This window comes from Cynocephalus volans, chromosome 10, assembly GCF_027409185.1.
Source record: "Cynocephalus volans isolate mCynVol1 chromosome 10, mCynVol1.pri, whole genome shotgun sequence".
Taxonomy (NCBI): domain Eukaryota; kingdom Metazoa; phylum Chordata; class Mammalia; order Dermoptera; family Cynocephalidae; genus Cynocephalus; species Cynocephalus volans.
This window is the reverse complement of record NC_084469.1, coordinates 92,113,527-92,121,211: the sequence shown is the minus strand read 5'-3', so window position 1 is coordinate 92,121,211 and position 7,685 is coordinate 92,113,527.

The window sequence follows — 7,685 nt, the reverse complement described above, 5'->3', positions numbered from 1 at the left end:
CAGAGCAGTTGGTGGGGCGGGCCCAGGCCTCCCCACCCCAGGCCTCCCTACCCAGGGCCTCCTCACCAGGGCCTCCCCACCTCCACCCCAGAGCCTCCCCCCTGGGCCTCCCCATCCCGGGGCCGCCCCACCCCCACCCCAGGGCCTCCCCCCCAGGGCCTCCCCACCCCAGGGCCTCCCAACCCCTCCCACATGGGCATGGGCCGTCCCTGCTGGCCGGGAAGGGCTCTTTGTAACCTTGTGACCCCCACCTGGCATGTCTTAATCACATGACAGTAAGGGCTTCTGTCACACGCACAGCCGGCAGGTACAGGCACCCTCGCACACCCCACAGGCCGGTGAGCCCTGGGGGAGCCCTGGAGGAGCCGCACTGCTGCCGTGGGGCAGGGACCTCTGAGGGGCTTGTTTGCAGCTGGTCCCTGGGACCTGCGCCAGGGCGCTGTATCTTCCTGTGTCTGGGCATAAAGTGATGGCCAGGCAGGACCATGGACGGCTCTGCTGGAAGCTGGGACTTGGACCAGCGCCAGCCCCTCCCCACGGGCTGAATATGAGGGACAGGGTGAGGGTCCCCCACCTGCTCCCTGTCGCGGTTCCTCCTCTGGTGCCCCACCAGCCCGCTGCTGTTTCTGGAGGCCACCACTTTGAGATCAAGGCGTGGGAGGCTGGTTTGTGGGAGTCCCTTGCGTGCCCTCGCCTGGCTTCTGGTGGCTGCTGGCCTCCTCGGTGTGCCTCGGCTCGTGGACGCCTGGCCCGGATCTCTGCCCCGTCCTTGCGTGGCCGCCTCCTCTGTGTGTCCTCTTCTTACTGGATTTAGGAACCACCCTGTTCCAGGGACCCTATTTCCAAATAAGGCCTCAGTTTGAGGTTCTGTGTGGACATGAATTTGGGACACTATTCACCCCAGTACAGATGGGTGGGCCCAGGATGAGGGCGGGAGAGCTTCAGGAGCCCCCATGAGACCCCTCCAGCAAGCTTGGAGGTGTGAGAGTCCTGGGGTGGCGTCTTGGAGCCCTGGGACCACACAGTGTGACGCTCCTCCTGGGCTCCAGGCCGCACCGCCTTGGCCAAGCGTGGACAGGGATTCCGAGGCCTTGTGGGGCTCCGTGGGGAAGTGTGGCCATCGGCAAGTGACTGACGATGTCTGCCTTGGGCTGGGTGAGGAGAGGTGGGGCCGTGCTGTGCACTTGCTGTCCAGACCTGTTGTTCACAGAGGGGGAAACTGAGGCATGGGGGACAGAGCCTCTCCCCGAGGCTCCCGCAAGTGTGGAACGGGAAGGCCTGGCCAGCACCTGGGTCCCACTGGCCTCCCCACCAGTGGCCTGTCTTGCCCAGGTGGCCTCCTCACTTGGGACCCCAGGTGTCTGGGCATCACTCTGTAGCCAGAGACCCCAACTTTGGGGTGTTGCTTCTGGAGGGGAGGGTTCTTGTCCCAGCCCCTCCTCCAAGCACATCCTGGGTGGGGCTGTTCCCAAGAGGCCAGCTCTTTAGACTGAAAATAGATCCTCCCCCCAGCTCAGACACGTTCTCTGTGGCCCCTTTGGTCCCCTCCCCCCATACCCTCAGCTTTCCCGGAATGCTGGTGGGATGGTGAATTTCACATGTTCCCTTGACTGGGCCATGGTGTGCACAGACGTCTGGTCAGACATCACTCTGGGTGTGTCCGTGAGGGTGTTTATGGGTGAGACTTACATCTGAGGGGACACTGAGTGAAGCAGGCAGCCTTCGCACGTGGCTGAGGCCTGAGTAGACTGGAGAGGCTGGGGGGGGAGCTGGACTTCAGACCCTCACGGCCTTTGGACTGGGCCGCACCCTGGGCTCTCCTGGGTCCCCAGCCAGCAGACCTAGACTCGATGGTCATGCATATTTTTGCCAGCTTAATGGTCATGGCAGTGGGGGGACACGTCCTCAGAGTTGCTACACCAGCAGTGAGGTCACACCTGAGCATTTCCTTAGAACCTGCACGAAAACCGCAGGTGGGGCCGGATTCACCCCGCTCTGCCGTGAGCCAGCCCTGAGTCTGCACACCTGTTTCGGACATTTCTCAGGTGGGATTCTCTCTCTGAGGACAAATCTCCACAGAAGAAACAGCAGGAATCCCCTGCTGCCTTGGGGGTTCAGCAGAGCCGCCAATTGCAGCCAATTGCATTTCCTGCTGCTTCACTCCGTTTCTCTTGCATGTCCCCATCACCCGGCAGGAGACGGCCCACGTGTCCCTGGCTTGTGTACCAGCTTCCTGAGGGGCCACCACAAAGGGCCATAAACACGCAGCTTAAAACAACAGAGATTTACACTCTCCTCGTTCTGGAGGCAGAAGTCTGAGGTCCAGGCGTGGAAGGGCCGCGTCCCTCTGAGGCTCCAGGGGAGGGTCCCTCCTGCCTCTTCCAGCTTCTGGGGCTCCAGGCCTCACTTGGCTTGTGGCCGCGTCCCTCCAGTCTCTGCCTCCATCACCACATGGCTTCTCCCCTGTGTCTGTGCCCAAATTTCCCTCTTCTTTTAAGGATGGCAGTCACTGCATTAGGGCCCACCCTAATAAGCTCTTCTCGACTTGTTTACATCTGCAAAGACCCTATTTCCAAATAAGGTCCCATCTACAGGTACTGGGAGTCAGGACTCAAATATGTCTTTTTGGGGGGACACAATTCAACTCAGTACAAGTGGTCTAAACCCCTGGGGGCACTAGGTGTTTTGGATCTTGGCCTAGGTGTGGCTGGGCGTCTGGTCTGCAGTTGTGATCAGCCCACACTGGGCATCTCTGATCTGCTCCCCACCCCACAGGCCCCCCATCCCTGCTCCACATGCATGAGATCACCTGCCCTGGGCCTGGTCCCTCACGCTCCTGGGGCAGACACAATGTGGGAATTGTGGCTGTCTGCTCCCTACTCTGTGGACTCAGGGGGACCTGTCCTGTCTGGGAGGGGGACATGTCCTGGCTGGGGTTGGTCTTTGCATGGACGTGTGACCCTGTTCTGGCCAATGAGATGTGGCAGGGGGGCTCCCGGCTCATGGCCTATTCAGCCAAACACAGGTGGTCCGTGGTTCTCCCTCTTCCTGCAACCTTGCTCCCTCTTCCACGTAATGTGGCGCGCTCACAGGTTCTGGAGGGCAGGGTGTGGGCTTCCCCGGGGGACGTATTCTGCTGACTGTGACTTCCTTGCTCCTAAGACAGAGGCCCCGGAAAGATGGTCCCTTTCTGCCTGTGGCTGTGGCAGCTTCACGATGCAATGTCCGGAGCAGCCGCAGCCACGTTGGTGCACATCCAAGGACGAACACGGTGTGGAAGAGGGACGGAGTGCAGATCGGATCACAGGGGGTGGAGAGGGGTCTGAGTCACCCTGCACGGGGCCCCTTACTGCCACATCGCCTCACTGTGCACTGCATGACGCTAGGTATTCAGATGCTCACTGGGACGTGGTTCACATCTCACCAAGACCGCTGTTCCCAGCCTCCTTCCACCCAGTGTGGCTGTGGGACTGTGTGGCTGCGGGAATGCATGGCCATGGGACTGTGTTCCCGCCAAGGGGCCGTGCCTTCAAAAGTGCAAGCCCTGGAAACTGCCCGCTTCCCACAAACCAGGGAACAGACAGCTGAGTCGTGGCATGTGCTCGGTGGAACAACCCAGCAGTGACAGGAACATAGGCGAACCTCACAGGCATCATCTTGAGCTTAGGCAGACGGACAGAAAAGAACGTAAATACCTGAAAATTCTATGTTTTTAAAGTTTGAAACCAGATGAAACTAACCTGAGCTGTTAGGATTCAGGACAGTGGTTATTCTTGGGTGGGGAGTTGGGGGGGAGAGGTGGGGGGTCTGTTTCTTTGCCTGGGGGCTGGTTACACAGATATAGTCTTTTGTGAAAATTCATCAAGCCCTGCATTTACGACAGGTGCTATTTTACAACCAAAAAGTTAAAAATTCACCACACAATAGACCAAGACGAAGGGGTGTGGCCTCCCCTCCCCCTCATCTGAGGCTGGGCACGACTGCACGTACCCCGACTTCTGCAAGAAAGACAGAAACTTCTCTTTAATAAGCCACTGGCCTTCTGGGCCTTCGCTGCAGCCCAGATCCCAAATGCCCCAGTCTGTTGAGGTCTGGTCCTTCCCCCGCCAACCCCAGAGCCCTTTCCTGACACACAGGAAAGAGCTGCCCCACCCCATAACCAGCTGTTGCGCAGAGAAGTCTGTGGGCGCTGGCGTGAGCTTTCCGCTGGGACCCCCGGCCATTCCTTGCTTTTCGGGTCTTGCCACTGTGGGAGAATAATAGATTCTCCTCACCAGAGTCAGAGAGATCAGACCCAAGAGGAGCGCCCTCCTCAGGCCCAAACCTCCTTCAAGTACAAGTGCAGGAGCTTTTGCTATTTTAGCGAGAGCAGATGGCATTCACTTCATCCTACGGTCCTACAGATGGGACGTTCCACACCACGGCTTACTGACACGTCCGTCTCTCTCACTTGGAGGTGACTCTGTCTCCTGGGACACTGGGCACGTCTGGAGACATCTGTGATTGTCATGACTAGGGGCTGCTCCTGGCATGGAGTGGGTGCCTCAGGGACCCTGCTCAGCACCTGCAGTGCCCAGGACGCCCCACCACGGAGGAGGATCCGCCCGCTATGTATTAATAAAAGGCACAGCAGATGGGGAGCCCCACGCCGCCTCCCGGGGCTCGTCTGAGATGGCAGCGGCATCGGATCCACTCAGGTCCTCTGCTGTCTTCACCACCCGACCTCAGACTGTGGGGGGCGGCGGGTAGGAGGGCTGAGACCCCCGCTGCCGACTCCCTCCAGCTCGTTCTCGACGTCCCTCCTCCGCCTCCTCAACCTGGGGAGAACTTAATTTAGTCTCGGGGTGAGGGTGTGGCAAGGAAGCTTTGCTCATCAGAGAATGTTTGCTCCAGCATCTCCATAGGAACTGGACTGTGCTTGGGCCACTGGGAAAGCGAGGATTTGGATACGCTGCCTCTGGAACTGCCCTTCCCCGCAGCAATGGATGCGCCTGGTCCCAGTGCCCTGCAGCAGGAGGGCCACTGCCACAATGGCCACCACCACGACATCACTCAGCACTTGGGGGTGTTGCTCCTCACGTGTCTGGGGCTGGCTGCTGGGGTGACCTTCGAAGGCGAGAGGAACCAGCAGGGCTGTCTCTCTCACCTCGTCGTGTGTGTCAGAGTGAGGCCTAGGGGTGGGGACAGCGTTTTGCTTCAGGGAAAGATCTCCAAAGTCATAGGACAAAGGACATGGACCCAGGGAGGGATCCATCCTGTGATCAATCTTTCACGGTCACAAAGTTTTGAGAAATATGGCCTGGGGTGGTTGGTGGGGGGGCTGGAGGGTGTCAAATCTATTTTTTAAATTTTCAAATTTTTGTTGGCAGCTGGCTGGTCTGGGGATGGAACTCTGGACCTTGATGTTATCAGCACCGTGTTCTAATCAACTGAGCTAACCTGCCAGGCCTACTCCAATTGTTATAACAACACAGACTTGCCGCACACAAAGGGATTTAGGGTGTAAAGTCATGTTCAGCGCTCCCTTTGGCAGATTAAACTTCTGACCGGGCTGCTGCTCCAAGCCACCCGTCCCGGCCTGCTTCCTAGAAACATCGCCCTGGTACATGTCCCTCTCTTCCCACTGTGGGTGGCAGCGCCTCTGGAAACACCTCTGATCCCTACCAAGGACGTGGTAGTGGCTGCTCGTGGTTGCTGACTTCACCCTGTAGGCTTCTGGGATCTATGGGAACAGATTCTCCCCAGAGCCCCCGGGAGGCACCTGCCCTGTCGTCACCTTGACACGAGCCCACTGAGATTGATTATTTTGGGCTTCTGACCTCCGAGCTGTAAGGGAATGTTGTCTCCACCCCAGGCCTATGGTGTTTGTTATGGCAGTAGCAGGAAACTAACACGGAGGCCCCCACGTGCCAGGCTCTGCTGGGAAGCTGAGCCGTCAGACAATGTCGCTCACCTCACAGACGAGAGGCCCACGGACTGCCAGAGCCAGCACCTGACTACAAACCGCCCCGAGAAGCCAGAATGGCAGAGCAGAGGGACAGACTCTCACGTGCTCTCCTTTTAAAGCCTTCAGAAGCACGCCCCTGACCGTAATTATTAATCCATTCACTAGGACTTGGTCCTACAATCTTATCACCTCTTCAAGGCTCCAACTTTCCATCACCATAGCAGGATTTCCCACCCTCTTTACACTGTCACTGTGGGGGCCAAGTTTTGGGGGACATCGATCCACAGCAGATAGTATTGAATCAATGCTATTTTATTCTGATTTTGGTAACCATGCTGTGGTTATCTACAAGAACATCTTTGTTCTTAGAAATATGCCTGCAACTTAGCTTCAAATATTCAGGAAAAAGACCCACACAGACAGAATAACAAAACCACACGCTAAATGATCACAGCCAGTGATTTGGGTGAAGGATACATGGGCGTTCTTAGTAGACTCCTGTAATTTTTCTGAAAAGTTTGCAATTACTTCTAAACAACAACAACAGTAAACACAAAGCCAGAAAGCTGTGCAAACAAATGCTGTCGAGAAAGACTGAGGCTGTTAGAGTCCAGCGTCATGGCCTGCCTTGGGCTCGGGTCTGCTCCCTCCTGGTTAGGAAGAGTGAACCACGCTGGGGAAGCTCAGCTTCTGTTATTTAACCCTGGGCCTTGTCTTTCACTTAAAGGCACCTTGAAGAGACCCTCCTTTGGGAACATTCTGTAGAAGGTGAGAGCCACAGAAGGTTACTGAGCATAGCTGTGGCTGGACGCCAGGAAATTGATTTAGACCCAGGAAGGCCCCGCTTCACCCATAATCTTTGTTCAGTGGCATTTCCCCTCCACACCAAGGTCTTTCTTTCCTCACCACTGAATTTTGCACATGTGGCCCCAGCTGGAGGTGGCCCAGCACTGAATGGTCTGACTTGGGTTTGTGTCCTGTGCAGTCTTGGGCTGATGACCGGCCTCTCTGAGCTCATTTCCTCCTCTGTGAAATGGGGAGGATGCTAATGAAAATCATCTTGAAGGACAGACTGGGGAGGACTCAGGGAGATGATGCTGAACCCTAAGTCCCCCCCGCTCCGACCCCGCCAGTATTAGCAGCGGCCGAGGTGGGACCAACATGCCCTTGAGTGGGGCGGCATCTGGTGGTCACTGCTGGTATTGCTGCTTTCTCCACTGGCGCTGACGGACCTATTCAGGATATTGATTGAAATTCGGTTCTGAGTGCTGGGAGTCCTGGCATGAACGAAGCAAGCATAGTCTCTGCCCTGTCGGAGCCTGTATTCTAATGGTCTAAAAAGACAGTAAATATGTTATTTTTAAAAGAGCAAGATCATGATAAATCCTATGCAACAAACAAAGAAATAAAACCCCCATATATTTAAGTAGAAAAACAAGGAAGCCCTGCTTTCGACAGGGTGATTGGGGAAGGCTTCTTGGAGGAGGTGGTATCCAAGGTAAATCTTGAAGGAGTCACCCACATGAAAAAGGGAGGGGGGAATTCCTGGGGGGAAAACAGCAAACGAAAGGCCTGGATGCAGCAACAAGCCTGGTGTGTCACAGAAGGGGGACCAGCTCGGCTGTGGGGGGAGAGGGGCATGGTGGGAGCAGATGCCACGGATCGGTGGTGGGGTTTGGACAGGGAGGGGGAAGCCAGGGCAGCAGACAGCAGCTGGTCTCCATCCCGCAGCAGGAAC